The 19,091-nt window shown below is 44.8% G+C and overlaps 1 protein-coding gene across 1 annotated transcript in view; it reads right to left on the reverse strand.

The window, feature by feature from the left end:
* ZMAT4 (zinc finger matrin-type 4) overlaps window positions 1–18,821 on the reverse strand; it is a 2,235,770-nt gene extending 2,216,949 nt beyond the window's left edge. Inside the window, exon 1 of the mRNA XM_069215461.1 lies at window positions 18,665–18,821. The gene's annotated coding sequence lies outside the window, so the exon portion shown is untranslated. The remainder of the gene's footprint in view (window positions 1–18,664) is intronic.
* Window positions 18,822–19,091: the final 270 nt, after the last annotated feature.

Consider the following 19,091-nt stretch of genomic DNA (forward strand, 5'->3'; position numbering starts at 1 on the left):
TCATTTCAAGCACAAGGAGCCCAAGTCTAAGCTATAAAATATTTCTATACCTGGATGGTTGGATTTGAGAGACTCTTGTGAGAGTCCTTCAAACCCATTTTCAAAACGGAAAATCTTCTGATTGACCAAGGGAGCTTTTTACCCTTGGGCCATCTTGTTCAGCAAGGTTTTGATTAGCTACGTGCAACATGAGGAAAAATGTTGCAGGCAGCCATTAAATGACTCAGGTACTTAGACCCCTTCCTGAATTGTTTTTAAAAATAATATTGGGGCAGGTTGACTATACCCTGCACTACTAGGCCCTAGGTGAGAGGGCGGCCACATAGACACCCCTCCGGGGCCAAAGTAAAAAAAAGGTTTTAAAAAAAGCTGCAATCCCAATGGACTCCTGCGGGACCGTGACTTATTAAAAAAAAAAAAAAAAAAACAACAGCATTTTGAATATATTCCATTTATTATTTTGGGGAAGGGCACATTATTGTTACCCCACTCCCTGAGATCAGGGCCTAAAAATATAATATTTGCAGAGAGGTGTGTGGGGCCCCATCCTCAACCTAAAGAGACCCCGAAGACCCCATCCCGAGGCCAAAAGTGTTTCTATTAGGGAAGGGTGCATGCATTCCCCCTCTCAAAGCCACAAATGGGCCACAGGAACTCCATACACCTGGGGCCAAACACTAAGTAAAGGGAAGGGGGCCACCCACCCCTGGGACCCAGTAGGGTTCCCTGCAAGCAAGAGTGTGGGCAGGGAAAGCAAGTGTAGTCCCACCTGGCGGAAGCTTTGAAAATTAGGCTTTTGATTCTCTGTCTGCATTCTTGTGGGCAGAGAAACTCTGACTGCTCTTGCTCAGTGGGAGCAAGCACAAACACCTTCTACCACTGGGCGGAGCAATGGCAGCTCTTGTGTAGTGAATCGGATGGAGTCAGGAGGGCCCTGGGGCTCCCACATCACCAATGTTATGTTTCGTGGGTGCCCTGTGTGGGAACCAGGGCTTCAATTTACCATACATAAGACCCCATGGGATGGGTACCCCGAGGCCAGTAGAGGCTTGACAAGGGTTGCTGTGTGCCCCCTACACTTTTAAAAAAGTGATGGCCCTCGAAGATGTTATCCCCAGGGCCAACAGTTGCTCCGGGATGGGGAATGCAGGCCCACTCTCCTTTATTAAAAAAGAAGGCCCCAAGGTATGGGGTCCCTGGGGCCTATAGAGGCTCGTGGATGTGGCCCATGTGCCCTCCATCCCTTACACTAAGAATTTCAGCCCAGGGTAATAGGTCCTTGGGGTCTTTTAAGGCTTCGGGAGGGGGAACCATACACAACCCCACCCATTAATTTAATATCAGCCGGGGGGGGAGTCACCTGGGGCCTGAATGAGGCCCAGGGAGGGGGGCCCCAGGCCCCCACCTCTTCATCAAGGGAAAGACCCCAGGGGATGAGGTCCTTGGGCTGAATATTGGCTTGAGGAGGGAGCCAAGTACCCCTTCCCCGTTAAATGTGTGGTTAGGCCGCAGGGGATGTGGTTCCCAGACCACTATTCATGCAGGGAAGGGGGCTGTGAAACCCTCTCCCATTAAATAAAAAAAAGTCCCTGGGGATGGGGTCCCTGGATCCTGTAGAGGACGCACCCCCAATCCCCTTAATTAACTAAAATTGCCCCAGGGCATGGGGTTCACAGGACCCTAAAAGCTTGAGGGTAGAGCCATGGGCACCCCGCAATATTTAAAAAAAAGAATGTCTGTCTCCTGCTATGTCCTTAATTTATTAAAGGGTGCTATATTAAGTCCCTGCCTCCATTATTTTCTATGGGGGCATGTTAGACTACCTGTCTTTACTACAAGACTGAAATAGAATACACTTACTACTTTTTCATCACCTTTAGGGCAGTAGTAACTTTAGAAATGTTGTTTGAATAGCAATGGTCTTGCTCTTTTGCAGTTGGCGGTTTGTATTAGCATGGCCCTTCCTGAACAACTCTTTACTCTTCACTAACTCCGTCTTTATGCCTCCCCCAATCCAATCCCATCTAGCAGTAGATATTCTTCATTTTATCACCACTCTCACAAGTCCCTCCCACATTTAGTACTAAGTAGTAAACTTTCATGTGTAGAGATCTCCATATAGAAAACAGAGGACTGGTGGAACTGGGAATTTCCACCTAAAGGTTTGTGAATTGCATTTTGTAGTAATTAGTACTACTGTCGTATTACTTAGGTACTAAAAATTGCTGTTTGTGAATAGGGCACATTGGTCCTATTCACAAAGGTACATATACACATGACTAAATCTACGCATATAAATGTACGTTTCCAATTTATTCCAAAATTACTTCTTTTGGCTATATTTAAGCCATCATTTATGAGTGATTATACTAGAAATGTTTGACTTGCGTGTCCACAGAAGATGGAGCCAAATTTACACATTTAAAGTTACTACAGTAAAAAAGGACCCAGGAATAAGTTGAGCACAATATTCAGGGACAGATTTTTTAAAGAGTTGTGTTGTCCTTGCAACACACAATATGGCACAAGGCAGCGCAGTTCCTTAGTTCAGATTTAAAAAGCCATGTGAAGGGTGATTTGTGCCATCTTGCGTGGCTTTGTAAGGAAATGTAAAGCAACGCAGCTGCTTGTTTTGTGTTATGTTACATTTTGAGCTGGCAGGAGTTCCATGGGTGGCACATGGGCATTCTTGTGCATCCACCCACAGATCTGATGCAATTCCAGACTTACAAAAATGTGTAAACCTGGGATTGCATTAAATCAGTACACCTCTCAGAGGATGGCGTAACGTGGAGAAAAGTATTTTTTCTCCCTATTATTTCCTCTTTATGCACATGATGCATCATGCACAGAAAGAGGAAAATGCCTCTTTGGATTGTTTTTGAGCAGGAAGATATGCCTTCCTGCACAAAAACAATTCTGCAAGTAACACAGGAACCATTAGACTGTGATGCAATGGTTCCTTCATTGCCGCTAGGCAGCACACTTTGCCAGTGCAAGGAAAGAGCAGAAATGCTCAATATTTTGCAGACATATGGAACATTTCTGCACTCTATCTTTCAAGCAATGCAGTACAGCATGTTCCTTTGCTATACCGAGTTGCATGAAATAATAGTAAATGCGCCCCTTAACTTTGAAGTAAAAATTTCATAGATATATTAAATCACAATTATATTTTAAAGATTTATTTGAAAAAAATTCTACCTAAAGTAATATGTTTCTATAAACTTACTATGCATTAAAAATTATGAAAAGTTAGGTGTAGAATTAATATACAATACTTTAAATAAAAAATGAAAATACATTTATTTTTAAGTTTAAAACCGTTAGCAAATTATTTTACCATAAAGTGATATGTATTTTATACAATATTTTCACATTAAGTTAAAATTATGTGTATTTTTAAAAAAGCAGAACAAATTTATTTATTTTAACAATATGTTCTATGGTGTCCTATTTTAAATCCCTGCCTCCATTATTTTCTATGAAAGGGTTTTGCACTACCAGTGACGGGCTATGTGTGGTGGTGGACTACTTCTAGTCTGAGTTGGGGTACATTTACCACTGTTTTGGGTCCTTATTGGCTGTAGCAATTTTAGCAGTAAGGGGCTTTTTTGAGAAGGTGTCTGTCCCTCCCTAAATCCCTCTTTAGCTCTTCCTAAAGCCCTCCTTACTCCTCTTAGAACCCCTCCCATTTAGTGGAAAGTATGCCCTTCTTTCCAACCACTCTTCCCAGTCTCGCCCATATTCACTACTAAGTTGTATACTTAAATATGTGAGTATCTCCTGATAGAAAGACAAGGGAGGTGGAGATGGAAATTTACTCTGTAGGTTTGTGAATTGCATTTTGACTCAAATAAGTAGTACTACTGTATTTCTACTGTACATACAGCAAAATTAACTTTATGAATTGGGCCCACTGCCTTTAACAATGATTGCTGCACATGGAGTCCTGAAAGGGCAATGACAGCTACTGGACTCCAAATAAGACAACATTCAAATCAAATCAAATCAAATCAAATCATTAACATTTATAAAGCGCGCTACTCACCCGTGCGGGTCTCAAGGCGCTAGGGGGGAAAGGGGGGGTTATCGCTGCTCGAACAGCCAAGTCTTTAGGAGTCTCCGGAAAGCGGAGTGGTCCTGGGTGGTCCTGAGGCTGGTGGGGAGGGAGTTCCAGGTCTTGGCCGCCAGGAAGGAGAAAGATCTCCCACCCGCCGTGGAGCGGCGGGTGCGAGGGACGGCAGCAAGTGCGAGGCCAGCGGAGGGGGCGGGTGGGGACGTAGAAGCTGAGGCGTCTGTTGAGGTATTCCGGTCCCTTGTTGTGGAGGGCTTTGTGTGCGTGGGTGAGAAGACGGAAGGTGATCCTTTTGCTGACTGGGAGCCAATGCAGGTGTCTCAGGTGTGCGGAGATGTGGCTGTTGCGGGGTACGTCGAGGATGAGGCGGGCCGAGGCGTTTTGGATGCGTTGCAGGCGGTTTTGGAGTTTGGCTGTGGTCCCGGCGTAGAGGGTGTTGCCGTAGTCCAGGCGGCTCGTGACGAGGGCGTGGGTCACGGTTTTTCTGGTGTCGGCGGGGATCCAGCGGAAGATCTTACGGAGCATGCGGAGAGTGAGGAAGCAGGCGGAGGACACGGCGTTGACTTGCTTGGTCATGGTGAGAAGAGGGTCCAAGATGAAGCCGAGGTTGCGGGCGTGGTTCAAGAAAACAAAACATTAGATCCCAAAGTTGACACATTGTTCGGATGATCATGCCAGATCATTATTTAGATTCTGATTATATAACTCAAGTTAAAGATCAAAATGAGTGTAAAAGTGAGTCTATCATTTTCTTTGGACTTTTCATCAGCAAAATGCTTCAGTCTATATTTCAGTTTCAGATATCTTTAAATTCCTACAATGTTGGGAGACCCATAAAGTGCCTTGCAGGCAATGTCCAGAACCTTTAATTGGGCCATTCCTTTCACCAAGAGGCATTGATGTTTCTACTGCCCCTGGCATTGTGCTTATTCCTGAGAAGTGCTAGAACAAAGTAAACCACGTGTTTCAGTAATGCCTGCGCTTTTTTGTTAAAAGTGACTCAGTGAAAGTGAGACTTGAAGCATTCCCATTGATAACGGGTAAAGTTCTGAGAATTCGATTCTTATCTCTGCTCTTTTATAAAATGGCTTCCTTTTGATATCAAGGGCAACATCGAAAGGTGCTAATCTAACAAGGTCATAATTCCCCATTGGAAATATCCTGTTTAACTCTAATAGATTTTTGCAGAAAAGAGCAAAAGAAGCTTAAAAAGAATCTCAGAAGAATTGCTTTAATTAATATTTTTAACCCACTCCCACTAGAAAGGGCTCAAACAAAATCATACATAACAAGATCAGCATTTTTTCTTTAGAAATGTATTTTTAAACACGGGTTAAAGAAACATTAATAATACATAGAAAATAATTCACTTTTCTTCAGTGTGTGCAGAGGACTAGCTTACGATATGCAATTAAACTGCAAGAAATGTAATCTTATCATGACAGCCATGATCACCTAGTCACTAAAATAGATCAGTGGATCAAGTGCCTGCTGTCTTCATGCTGTCAAAGGTTTAAATCCCACCTAATTTAGGACCTGGTTTAGAGTTTGGTGGATGGAGTTACTCCATCACAAATGTGACGGATATCCGGTCTGCCGTATTACGATCCCATTATATCCAGTGGGAAACGTAATGTAGCGGACGGGATATTCGTCATTTGTGATGAAGTAACCTGTCCGCCAAATTCTAAATGATTCCCTTAGTCTGTCACCTTTTTTGAGGTTGCTTAAATGAGTTTCACTGAATGGGGGAAACAGCACTTATTATTTAGAGTTCTGAAAAGCAGAACATTATGTGGTATTTAGAACTGGCAGCCTGATTTAAAGTCTGCAGCCTTTACTCTGTTCACAACTTTGAAAGACAGAAGGCAGACATATTTCGAGATCATCACAAGTCCAGAGGTCATCTCTATACATTCACAAAAACCACAGTCACATAGTTTCTTCTGAAGGTATCAAATGTTTGGCGGATGGCCACCATCATTTTTGATGGCCTTCCACCAAATGTTTTGTTTTTCAAAAGTAAACTCACAAAGTGTTTTTCCCTGGGTGTGGGAGTCATTTTGATTTTTCTGCTTGTCACTGCCATGTTTTTTCTAGTGGTGATGGACAGAAACAAGGACATCATCCCATCAGCCCTAAATAGTTCAGGTAGACTGACAGCCAGCACTCATTAACTTACTGAAATAAGTTGTGCTTCAAAGGAGTGAACAGGAGTACCATTGACAGAAAGCTTACAATCCACCTGTCTCTAAATAGGATGCGGTAGGGAGGACTGAGAGTTTGGGGGGAGTACCCAGCTTACCAAATTCCGAATCAGGCCCTAAATTAGGCTTTCGTTTAATGTTTAAAGGATTTTATTTTAGATCTTGTCCAAAGACTATTATTTTCTGCACTGTTTCTGAAGTGCCTGCAAGTAACTAAAGGCAGAACATTCTCATCCCACTTTGGAAAGTCAAACAGCAATCTAGGGTGGCATTAATCCATCTCTACAAATTCTATGGTCTGCACTAGCAGAAATTACTGTTACCTCCCCTTTGCATTTTAGGAGTTTTGACGTGCACAAGAGGCCATTTTGTCTGAATATTTACAATGCAGCTTCTTGGAAAATTCGCTAATTAGCCATATCATTATTTGAAGTATCAGCCCCATGTCTTGACCAGGATATAAAAAGTGGAATACAGTCATTCTGCAAAAGAGTATGATTCAGTGCAGAATATACACATGACAAAGAGTTTTGCTCTTCCTTACCATAAAATACCATTTGTAGACAGTCATCCTAAATATTTCTTCCTCTTTTCTACAGACACCAAGGTTTGTTGTGGAATGATATTGCACAAACTTGGCCCTCGGGCATTAGAACAATTTACAAGAAGGGAAGGAAGATTTAGGACCTGATTTAGAGTTTGGGAGATGGGTTACTCAAACATAAATGTGACAGATATCCCATCCATTTTTTTTATAAGTGCCACAGAATATAATGCACATTTAACATGGCAGATAGAACATCAGTCATGTTTGTGGCAGAATATCCCATCTGCTAACCTTTAAAGTACGCCCTGTTTGATTTAGTCAGCATCACGGGATGGTGAACTGAGTCCAGGTTTCGATCCTAGCTTCCTAATTCCAAAGAAAGCAGCTAGGCCACATCTCCCCAATCTCAAAGCGTTCTTTTGGGCTTCTCAGTGGTTCATATTCAATGTCATTTTAGGCTGTTGCGTGGTATCTAGAAATACGCTCACCTGTGGAAGAGGCATTCTACTATATAGAATAGATAAATGCATGCAAGAACGTGTATGCTGCAATGCAGCGACCCACCGTGCCAATAGCCCTAAACCAATTTTTTGATTCATATTATGATCGAACCAGTTAAACTCACTTTGCATGTAATATGTGCAGATATGCATAACGTATGGACTCCTCGCTAATTGATACAACCTCCTGGGCATCCTGGGAGGCAATGAACTGCCGAATGAGAGCGAACAACGCCGGCTCCCTGAGGGCGTTCAAGGTTGCACACTTGATTAACCAACTGATTATTCCGCAAATATATCTGTGCTAGAAACCATTGAGCTTCTTCGGGGTTTCACGGTTCCTTGCTCGCTCAGCGGAATGAACAACTGGCAAAATTAAATGACGCGGTTTTGCAGTGGCAAGGGACCACGCTGATGACGGTGACCTTCTGCACCAACATTTGCACTGATACGTCACACCTGTGACATTTTTAAAAGATATTCCTTACGCTTGACATTCAGTGCAAACTGAATTTGTACTTATGTGAGCAAATGGCATAGAATAGTTGTCCAAAACGTGTCATTTTTCACCCACATTTCTCAATTTCGTGTTATCGCACTGATATTAGTGTAATATCTACCAACATGTTCACCCATCCGTGCAAAAATATCATTTGTGCTGAATGGCAAGTGGAAAAAAAACGAATTGGCGTGCTCTACATCCTGTGGGCAAAGAATGGTGAAGAAATTGAAATTAAGGCAGTTATTATATAGGAAGTTCGCCGTGAGATAATAATCTTCTCTTGCGTATTTACTATCTGGTGCGCAAAGGGCAATGCCTTAGTAGTCGGAATTTTCCAAAACAAGTACTTATAAACTTAAGGTGTTGAATGTATTTTAAGGACTTCAAACACATTTAAACGTGCACAGACGGAAACACGGCCTCTCAAACGCCAGTTCCAAATTCCAGGTCTCTTTCTTTAGATTGAATTCATTATTTAGAACTCGGGAGCAAACTAACACACATTTGGGGGATCATTCACCATACGAATCACTCCCGCCAATTATCAGTAATGATTAATCTGCTTTTAAGGAAAATTATATTTTCTGCCTGAAAAAAAAGCATTTATAAAGTGAATAGGTCTGGTTTTTATAAGAGAAAGTGTTTCTGACTGATGAACAAGTTTCTAGGTGAAGTTGCAAGATTTGGTGGGTGGATGAATGTTCAACTCAGTCAATGGTAATCAATCAGTTTTTAATAAAGGGCAACTACTCACCCGTGAGGGTCCCAAGGCGCTGGTGGTAGGTCTGGCCTCATTCGAAGAGCCATGTCTTTAGGTTCTTCCTGAAGATTGTGAGTGATGGGCTTTGTCTGAGGTGCGTGTGCAAGTTGTTCCAGCTCTTTGCCGCCAGGTAGGAGAAACATCTTCCTCTGGCGGTGGTTTTCTGGATGCTTGGGATGGTGGCTACCACCCGCTGGGCGGAGCAGTGGGGTCGGGAGGGGTTATGGAATGAGGTGCAATGGTTCTGGTACCCCAGTCCGATGTTGTGAAGGGCCTTCTAGGTGTGGGTGAGTAGTTTGAAGTTAGTTCGCTTCTCCACTCATAGCCAATGTAAGATACTCAGGTTTTGGGAGATGTATTCCTGGCGAGGGAGGTTCAGGATGAGTCTGGCAGTGGCGTTTTGGATGAGTTGTAGTTTCCTGATGGTCTTTGTTGTGGTGCCGGCATAGAGTGCACTTGCTTGTGACTAGGGTGTGGGTAATTATCTTGCAGCAGTCAACAGGGATCCATTTGAAGATTTTGCGGAGTTGGCGGAGAGTGCACCAGCAAGAAGAGGTAACTGCATTTACCTGTCGGGTCATTGATAGGGAAGAGTCGAGAATGATTTCTAGGTTGCGGGCGTAGTCAGTCGAAGTAGGAGGTAGGCTGAGCGATGTGGGCCACCAGGAGTCACCCCAGGCTGAAGTGGCGTTTCCAATGATGATGAGCTCGGTCTTGTCTGAGTTGAGCTTGAGGCAGCTCTCCCTCATCCAGATGGCAACACCTTTTATTCCGGTGTGAAAGTTCCTCTTAGCTTTGTTTGGGTCTTCAGTAAGGGATATGATGAGTTGTATGTCATCAGCAAATGACACAATTTTCATTCCGTGGTCTCTGATGATGGCTGCAAGCGGGGCCATGCACCTGTTGAAGAGTGTTGGGCTCAGGAAGGATCCCTGAGGGACTCTGCAGCTGACTTCTGTTGGTTTGAGTATGATGGGTGTGAGCCTGACTGTGTTCTTCCGGTGAGGAAGGAGTGAATCCATTGCAAGGCTTTTCTGCAGATTCCTTTGTCATGGAGTCTGGTGCATAAGGTGCTGTGGGAGACCATGTTGAAGGCTGCTGAGAGGTCAAGGAGTATGAGTGCTGTGGTGTGGCCTCGGTCGAGGAGTGTGCGGATGTCATTGGTGGCTGCAAGAAGGGCTGTCTCTGTGCTGTGGTTGCTGTGGAAGCCAGACTGGGAGGAATCCAGAGAGTTGTTGTCCTCAAGGAACTATTGCAGCTGTGAGTTACTGGCTTTTTTCCAGGACTTTGGCTGGGTAGCATAGCAGCAAGATGGGCTGGAAATTCTTGAGCCCAGATGGGTCGGCTATGGGTTTCTTCAGGATGGGTAGACGATGGTGTGTTTCCAATCTTCGGGAAAGGTGGCTTTTTTGATAGAGCGGTTCAGAGTCTTGTGAAGATTGGGGGCAATGGATGCACTGGCTCTGTTGTAGATGTGGTGAAGACAGGGGTCTGTGGGAGCTCCGGAGTGAATGTTGTTCATGATGATTTCAGTCTCTTCTGTGGTGAGAGTGGACCAGCTGTGGATGGTTTGTACATTTGGGTGGATTCTGGGGGGCGTGTTCAGTGGTAGGTTCTGTTGCTGGGTGGGTTCTCCTGGAAAAAGCTGTCATAGATGTCCTTAATCTTGCGGTGGAAGAAAGTGGCCAATTAGTCACAGAGTTCTTGCGATGGGGGGATGTTGGTGGCTTTGGAGGAGGATTGGTGAATTTGTTGATTAGTGTGAAGAGTTCTCTCGTGTTGTGCGGGGAGGTGTTGATGCATTCACGGAGGTGGCTTTTTTGCATTCTTGATGCGTTGGTGATGGGTGGGAGCGGCGGCTCTGAAGGAGGTGAGGTCTTTGCTGGTTTTCCTGTTTCTCAATTTTTTCTCTAGGTGCCTGCAAGTGTGTTTGGGTTCTTGGATTTTGGTGGTTAACCAGCTGGCTTTTTTAGAGATGTGCTTGACCGAAGTTGATAGGAGTGGGGGGCTAAGGAGTTGGTGCATTCAGTGATCCAGGAATTGAGGTTGTGTACTGCGGCATTGGCGTTGTCATCATTGGTGGGGGGCGAGAGTGATTTGGCAAGGGTCGTTCTGAGTTACTCTTCGGTGATTTAATTCCCTTTCATGTGAGGAGCCCTGGGAATGCAGAGGCAGCTGTTGGGTGCATTGATGGCGAAATGTAGTCAGTGATGGTCAATCCAGTCTAGGTTGGAGATATTCTTGATGGTAATCTGGTTGCTTGAGGTGAAAATGGGGTATAGTGTGTGTCCTGCGACATGCGTGGGTGCAGTGATCTGTTGTCTGAGGCCGAAGGTGGCAAGATGGTTTTGTAGGGAAGTGGTGTTTCGGTCATGGCGGTCCTTGAGGTGGAAATTCAAGTTGCCCAGGAGGAGGTAGTCGGTGGATGCCAGGGTGTGGGGGTTAGCTATGTCTACAATGGTGTCGATGAAGGCTGGGTGGAGGTCGGGCGGTTTGTAGAACAGGGTGCCACAGAGGGAGAAGTTGTGAGTGGCGTAGATCAGGAAGTGTAGGTGTTCCATTATGGTGCAGTGTTACTCCATGTTGACCACGATGCGGAGTGAGGACTTGTGTACAATGTCCAGTTCTCTGCCCGGACGGGAGGGCCGGTCCTTCCTTAGGATGTTGTAGCCTTCGGGGATTGCGATTGCGATGTCTGGTCCGGGGGTAGGGATGGTCCAGGTCTCAGTTAGGAATGTGATGTCTGGATGGGTGGAGTCAATCAGGTCCCAAAGTTCTGTGGTGTGCTTATGGAGGGAACGTATAATCAGAAGGTGGCAATTGCTGAGGTTGTGGTGTGCGTTGGTTGTTTAAGGCTTGGGGTGTTACAGTTGTTTTTTTGTGGCTGAAACTGAGGCTGAAGTTCCATCAGGAAAAAGGTCCGTGGGTGTCCTTAGGAGATGCAGTGCAGCAGGCTCTAAAACGTCCGGTGTTAAGGCAGTGGTGGGTCTTGGCATCGTAATGGAGGGTAGCCAGGGAAAAGCTTATAGGAGATTCAGGGTTCCTGGTGATGGCCATGGTCCTGGTGCGGACGGGGGCTGGCGGTCTTGCCAGTGGCGTGCCTGCAGCATTGCTGCTCTGTGGCCGCCATTAAGAAGGGGGGGAGGCAGGTGGTCCGGTCAACTGGGAGGCGGGAGGGGGGAGGGGGGAAATGCGCTTTGTGGGGGAGGGGGTGGGGTTGCAGGGGCAGCAGTGGTGCAGGAGGGAGAGAGGAACAAAAAGACAGAAAAATAAGAGAAGAGACAGAAGAACGAAAAACGAAGTAAAAACAGAGATAAAAGGCAGAAGTATAAAAGCAGGAGAAAGGAGAGACAAAGAGAGTCAGAAGATACTTACTTGTAGATGGCCACTATGCCACTAGGGATAAGGTGCAGGCAGGAGCAAGCGGGTGGAGGAGGGCATCAAACTGAGAGTCAGGCAGCCTCTCATTTCATTCTCAAAGCAGAGTCAGCAGCAGAACCTGGGGAGGGCAACAGATGCTGACCAGGAGGTCAGTGGAGTTGTCCTCTTACAGTGCTGCGGCTGCCATAAAGAAGGGGAGGGAGGCGAGGGTCGAGTCAGCTGGGAGGCAGGAGGGTGTGAAAAGCGATTTACTTGGGGGAAGTGGGCAGGGCCTCAGGAGCAGCAGCAGCGCAAGAGAGAGAGGGGAACAGAAAGGCAGAACAATAAGACGAGACAGAAAAAAGAAAAACAAAGGAATTAACAGAGGTAAAAGGTACAAGTGTAAAAGCAGGAGTAAGGAGAGACAGAAGATACTTACTTGTAGATGGCCAGTAGGCCACGTGGAATGAGGCACAGGCAGGAGCCTGCAGATGGACGAGGGCCTCGAACTGAGAGTCAGGCAGGTTCTCAGTTCGTTCCCAAGGTAGAGGCAGCAGATAGCAGGAGGAGCTGGGGAGGGCAACAGACACTGACCAGGAGGGCAGTGGGTAAGACGGATGAGTACAAGCATGGCTTGGTAAGTAAGTGACTGTGCTTGGATAACTGAGTGCATAAAAGAATGATTGGCTAAGCAAGATGGATGGCTGGATATACGGGTAAGATCATGAACGGACAACTGGCAAATCGTCTATTGGACAACAGCAATGACAATATTATACACAATATGTCAAGAATCAATGTAAAAAATACCCACAATATTTAAGTAACTGCCATTACACCAGTGTTACTATTACACCAAAGGCGGACTCCTTAATGTCATGAGTCGTAAAATATGTCAAAACTTACCAAAAAGAACTCTTGCCAATTAGCAGATTCAGATTTGCTCTAGCACTCAAAATTCCTCAATGCATATTCAGCTTTGCACCATCACTCAATAGCCAGAGCTACATTTTGCAGTTTCCTTATCATTAACATATCCATAGTGCATGATTAAAATACCCCATTCTGTAAAAGATATTTAGTCGATAGTCAGATTGATACCATCACTCATTAACCTTGAATGCATAGTCTGATTTTTCACTCAAATATTTTGAGTGCCAGCCCAGATGCGTACCTTCACTTAAAAGTCTCGAATGTGTGGCCAAAATGTACCATCACTCATTAACACTTGGTGCATATTCAGATTTATCACTTCACTCCACAATCACCAGAGCATGTTGATATGTGTGCCATCACTAGGTAATCCTCAGTACATATTTTTACAATTTCTGAGTTGTAATTGGTACATGCCACTGATAAACAATTTGGAGTCAAAACAAAGGCTAAAAGGAGAGCTGTATGTCGTTCCTCTGCCAACGTTCGATTTAATGACTGCTGAGGTGTTGACCCCGGGGATGCACACCACTACAGGCCCGTGTCTTAGTCTGCCTAATTCAATACCGGTTCTTCAAACTCTCGGCCACTAGAATACACCTCTGCCTTGAAACACTGCATTTGCTTCAAAGTGCCAGACATGAGCTTATTGTTTTAAAGTGTTGTTTCAAAATGCATTTCAGCAGTCATCTTCTGACTTACTTAACTCCTCTTCCTTCAGTCAGAGTCTGCTGCATGTGCACTTAGAGTGGACACACATCTGAGGTGAAGAGGAGGCAGAGCAGATGAGCTTGTCACCTACTACTGACCTGCGCCCCGCCTGCTGAGGTTTGGCCACACTATCTGAATACGAACCATAACCGGTCTGCCCTTTTCGCCCACTTCAAAGTGCTCTGAGATGCTGTTATCAGAGTGAGCATTATAATCAACAGGTTTCAATGGGGGTAACACACTCTACTTGGTGTGCCTTGAGATCCCCCTCGTTGGCATGAAATCGCCCTAGCAGTAAGAAATGACTGGGCCAGTATACTATTCCCAAACCTGGAATGTGCAATCTGCTTCACATAATCTCTTTTAGAAGTTGGAATTAATTTTCTGACTCGCAAAGGGCTTTGATCCATTTGAAATGTGTTTTGTGGTACCAAATCATATGTTTTTTCCTGAATTAAAGGCTTTGCAACAACAAAAAGTCTTTGTACATAAGACACCAGGGTCTGCAGGTAATTTACGTGCTTGGGACTAAGGACACACTCATATAGAGCCAGAATGTGGTCTGCATATTCTCCAATTTCAAGTGCTCTAACCTTGGGTCCTGTCTGCGGACAGGTGTTGGCAGCACGTTTTGGTATGGTTGTGACCTTTTGGGGTCTAGGCTCATCATTAGTCATTTTCAAGGTAATTTAACAGTTATCAGTGTGACAGACCCTTAACCCTAACCTCCCCCCCACCCCCACCACCACCTCTGCTGCAGCAGCGTCCTTGTTCCGAAATATGTAATGAAGGTGACCCTAAATTAGATTCAGGAAGGCATTCAAGTCTTTCTGGCCTCTTCTGGGATGAGAGAATATGAAGCCCATGTGTGTGGAAGGCTTTAATGTAAATAAGTGTGTGAGGGGTAGAGGGAATCTGCGGATGCCGTGTGTGTGTGTACATGTGTGTGTGTGTGTGAGTGTGAGAGAGAGAGAGAATGAGAGAAACAGAGATAGAAAGAGGGGGAGAGAAAGATAGAGAAAGGGAAGGGGGGCAAGAGGCTACAAGCTATTCGTGCCAAAATAATTACAAACGTTCATCTACGGGGTGGTTCGGTAAGGTAGTTGTTTACTGCTGACATCTGATCACACATTTGCATCCTGACAGGCCCAACAGCACATTTCTTCCAGATTGGTAAATTGAATACAATTAATTTGAGTAATGGCAACACATACTAAGTACATCGTTTCGAAATGGATTAACTGTAGTAGTAACTGGAATACATTAAGTTAAACATACTTTAGGGCAGGGGGTGGGGGGTTGTGAGGAACTGGTTTGAATCTGAATGTGCTGTGATGGATTACATCTCTCATCTTACTACTTAGTAGTAGCAAATCTGCGACGTTATTCTTACTACAGCTTGAAGTATTGAGTTAGGGGAAACAGCACATTTCATGTCCAGTCGCAAAACGAATAATGTTCTGCCACTTCCTAGCAAACTGCCTGCTATAACTGGTCTGGAGGACATCTGTAGTACCCGGATTTGCATTCAAAGACTAAAAAACCTGCATGATGTGAATGCTCACCCCTTTGAACATTGCAAAGTTGATGATGAGCTGTTCATTTGTTTTCACCTACTACTCACAATAAGCCTCAATCCGTGTGCATCAGAGTGCCGTGAGAACCAGCAGCATGAACAAACGCCAACAAGGGATTAGGATATTCACAATGAGAGGAGTGATTATTATGCGCCTCATGGTATGCAGGGGCTGTGGCACTGCCTGGTTTTACGAAGAATCTGTAATGGCTCCAGAAGCACCCGCTAAAGACCATCTTTCATACTTTTTTTAGATGGGTGGGAATAGGTAAGCTGTCACATGAGGGCCGGTTCTGTTTGGTCTCTCAGTGCAAATGCTCTTACCTGGTGCCCTTTCGGTGAGGAGGTGTAAGTAACACCCACTGGGAAAATCTGTGGTATTTTGTGGGATTTATCTTCCCATAGGCACAGTCGGGAGTTACACAGTGAGAGTTAAATGAGTGATCATTTTATACCCTTGCTTTCTTATGCAGCATCTGCCTGCTAAATGGGGGCATCAGTGTGTCCCAGAAATCATATGGGTGACAGATCAGTTCACTGAGAGATCTGTGCTTTAAATTTGTCTTGTATTGGATTAGAGAGTGGACTCACCCACTCATGAGTGTGTGAGTGAGTCATGTGTGTGCTTGTAGGTGGCAACTGTTTCAATCATGACATCTGGAATCAACAGGAAGGCACTTACATGCGTACTTCACAATGTAATGCTAGTAAATATTCTCGAGTCAGTATTTTTGTAGGTCGATACAAAAAAGCTAGATATTTTGGTTCACACCATTGTTGCTGTTGAGTGTGGAACTTACAAACCCAAATTTAAAGGCCCCTCTACTCATTCAGTCCACTCCACCTACAAGCCCTTATCCAGATCCTTTCACCATTTGTGCATGACGAAAAACTGTTGGGGGCACGATTTGCATCCATTGGCGTGGTTTGATGCAAGTATTTGGTTGTTTGAACATTCTGGCACTATAATGTTGCTTGCGTGCCTCAATAGAATGTGAATGTGTTGCTCTTAAAGTGTTTATACATTTTGAAGCAATAATAACTTTGGCCATAAGATGGCTTCATGGCTCAATGCTCATTGCTGACATTTGATAAGATCTGCAGGTCATGAGGTTGGATCCAGGGAAAGTCAACTCAGTCTTCCATTATCGAGGTCGGTATGTTGAATACCATTGATATGAACAATGGTGACACCTCCAACTTATAAAGCTGAGAAGCAGCACAATTGAGACATGAAATGCTGTATAATATGGTTGTCTATTTTGCGGAAATACCTAACCAAGCACGGTTCTTATCAATTTATGGAACAAAGCCAACATTGTATATTGAAGGTATGTGCAAGGTGGTGTATTCACTCTGTAGTCCCCAAAAAACTATAGAGTCCCCCAAATGACTGAAGGCTATATTTTCAGAATATGAGTTAGGTCACTGTCTTCTTCCTCAACGTGAATGCCCCATATACTCTTACAGTCAGTAGCAGTGGCTCCAGACATCGATTCTAAGGTTAAAACTTCCAAGCAACAGGTAAAGCAGCACATAACTGCTTGTCATACAGCATGGGGACTTGAACTAATGCAGCTGCTTATGGGAATAAGCTTCTAAACAAGGTCTTGGCAAATAGTCAGAGCTCAGAGATACCTACTGACGATTACAAATTGAAATTCAAATACTCTTACAGACTTCAGACCGACATTTTACATATTTATTTCAGTCTCAGGCCGGAAATATTTTACTTCTAAAATGTAACGAGCCCCAGGAGAAAAGTTACGTTAAAAGTTTGTATAAATTATCTGTTGTCATCAGCAACAAAAAAATGATCTCACCCTGCTCATGGTAGACCTCAGACATTCTTTAGTGTCAGGGGCAGCCATGTTGCGTTTTGTAAAAGTCAGTAACAGTGAATTGAAGTTCAAAACAGATACCCACAAAAATAGGTGCTGGGTTATATACAGCTCACACAAAATGGCTACTTCATAGAATAACAACTTTTTATGTAGAGCTTCACGGCACATATTTGCTATTCGCAGATAATATTATACAATGTAGTGGTACTAAATCTACTGACCTCCGAAAAATGGAACGTTGAGTCGGCCTTGCTGGTATTTGAACTCGTTGCCTGCCAATCAAGCTTATGATTATATTGCACCCGTACTCAATGAGCTAAACTGGTAGCGTTAAAGGCGATTCTTGAAAATCGCCACTCCTTCACAACTATGATGCCACTGTCTTCCACCAATATATATTTCCCCTCTTGTTGCGCATTAGCTGGTGTGAAGGTTTTTTATTTATTTTTTATTCCAAATGAATCCCCTTTAATTAGTGGGAGAATTCGTGGTGTTTATTATGGGTGTACTTGGTTCTCTGACTTTGGGGTATTCTGTTATTCTGCTCACTCCTAAAGAAAGATGTATACAGCGCCAAGAGGCAGGATAAAGGCAGAGGGAACGCAATGTATATGCTGCGTCACTTTAAAGAGTTGTTTCAGACCTTTTTCTCACTTGTAAAGGGTGCAGGGACCAATATCTCCAGGCATCGGTCACCGTCCACATGAAAGACCAATTAGAAGGTGTCCTAGTTACCATTTCATATCAACTTAAAAAATCATTAACATAAGGGAAATTCATCACAACAGAAGAAACTTAAAGAGTGTCCAGAGCTGTCTGTATACATGTATCAGCACTGCCATGTCATGGCCAGAGATGCTGGGTTGCACGACACCGTAAATTGAATTAAGGGGACACAGGGACTATGCCAAGGAAGAGAACCACGCACTCCTTAATATGATACGAATGGTGCTGGCTCCTTTACCAGTGCACTTTGACGACACACGTCCACCCTGCACTACGGGAGACTTTAACAAGCAGATGTACAACTGTCCTTTTCCGGTGGCTGAACAACACGTGGTCACACAGACGAGCAACACGCGTGTGTCTGTCTTCACAACACAAATGAGCTTTCCTAGAGGGTGAGCGTGCCCTACAAGGTTCCCACAGACTCTGCTCCTGGCATCGTTTGGCAAAGCAGTGCAAGCAGCATGTCCGGTTGCAGGGGGATGCTGGGATTACTAATAGGTTTACGCACGGGGACATGCCAAAACCCTGCGCGCAGCTCAGCGCCCCCTTCTCGTGCATGTCCGATTTTAGGAAAGATCAGAGCAAAGCATCTCCGACAGACACACGTCCCCCCCGGCATCAATGACTCAGGGGAACCTCGCAACGTGCACTTTACAGACACCAACAAGAGTGCCATCCCCACTACAACCATACACAGTGCATAGCATGCACAACAATCCTGCAGGGTGAATTGCACAACACAGTAAATTAAAAAATACATTCACACATTTTAGTATGTATTATGTCCTACCGCTCTAGTGTACCTGGACTCATCTGGGGTGCACGGAAAACTTTTCCCTCGCTGGGAGAGCACTGGAAGGTCATTGCAGGGGAGCCACCTGAAGAGAATAACGATAACAATAAGGTCCGCAAAGTACCTTGGAACTGCAGCCTTGGCTTTGCCTCAAGGACGCGGTGGCAGCGCCGTGCAGGTGATGCTGCTGACAGGTGCACAGACGGGCTAGAGTTATAAGATCACAGCGTCCCCTGGACTCCCTGCGACAACATCCCTCAGCATCCAAAGGCAGGTGCAGTGAAAGGAAACGCTGTTAGGAAATTATCTTTCTGCACATAAGGCCCGCCCCACGCGTGGTTTATTGGCTGCCATCTGCCTTGGCCATTCGGGATTGGGTACCACAAGCTTCACTCACCTGCTTTCCCACTATCATCTGAGCCATCAGAAAATTAATTGAGTGTTCTGGCGGGGCTCGGGATTCACAGGGGGTGAGGGCAGAGATGTGTGCGAACTGCTAGACTTCAATTTCTTGACACCGGAGCAGGGCGTGAATTACACGATAATAGTAA

The sequence above is a fragment of the Pleurodeles waltl genome, chromosome 11 (genome assembly GCF_031143425.1).
Source record: "Pleurodeles waltl isolate 20211129_DDA chromosome 11, aPleWal1.hap1.20221129, whole genome shotgun sequence".
Taxonomy (NCBI): Eukaryota; Metazoa; Chordata; class Amphibia; order Caudata; family Salamandridae; genus Pleurodeles; species Pleurodeles waltl.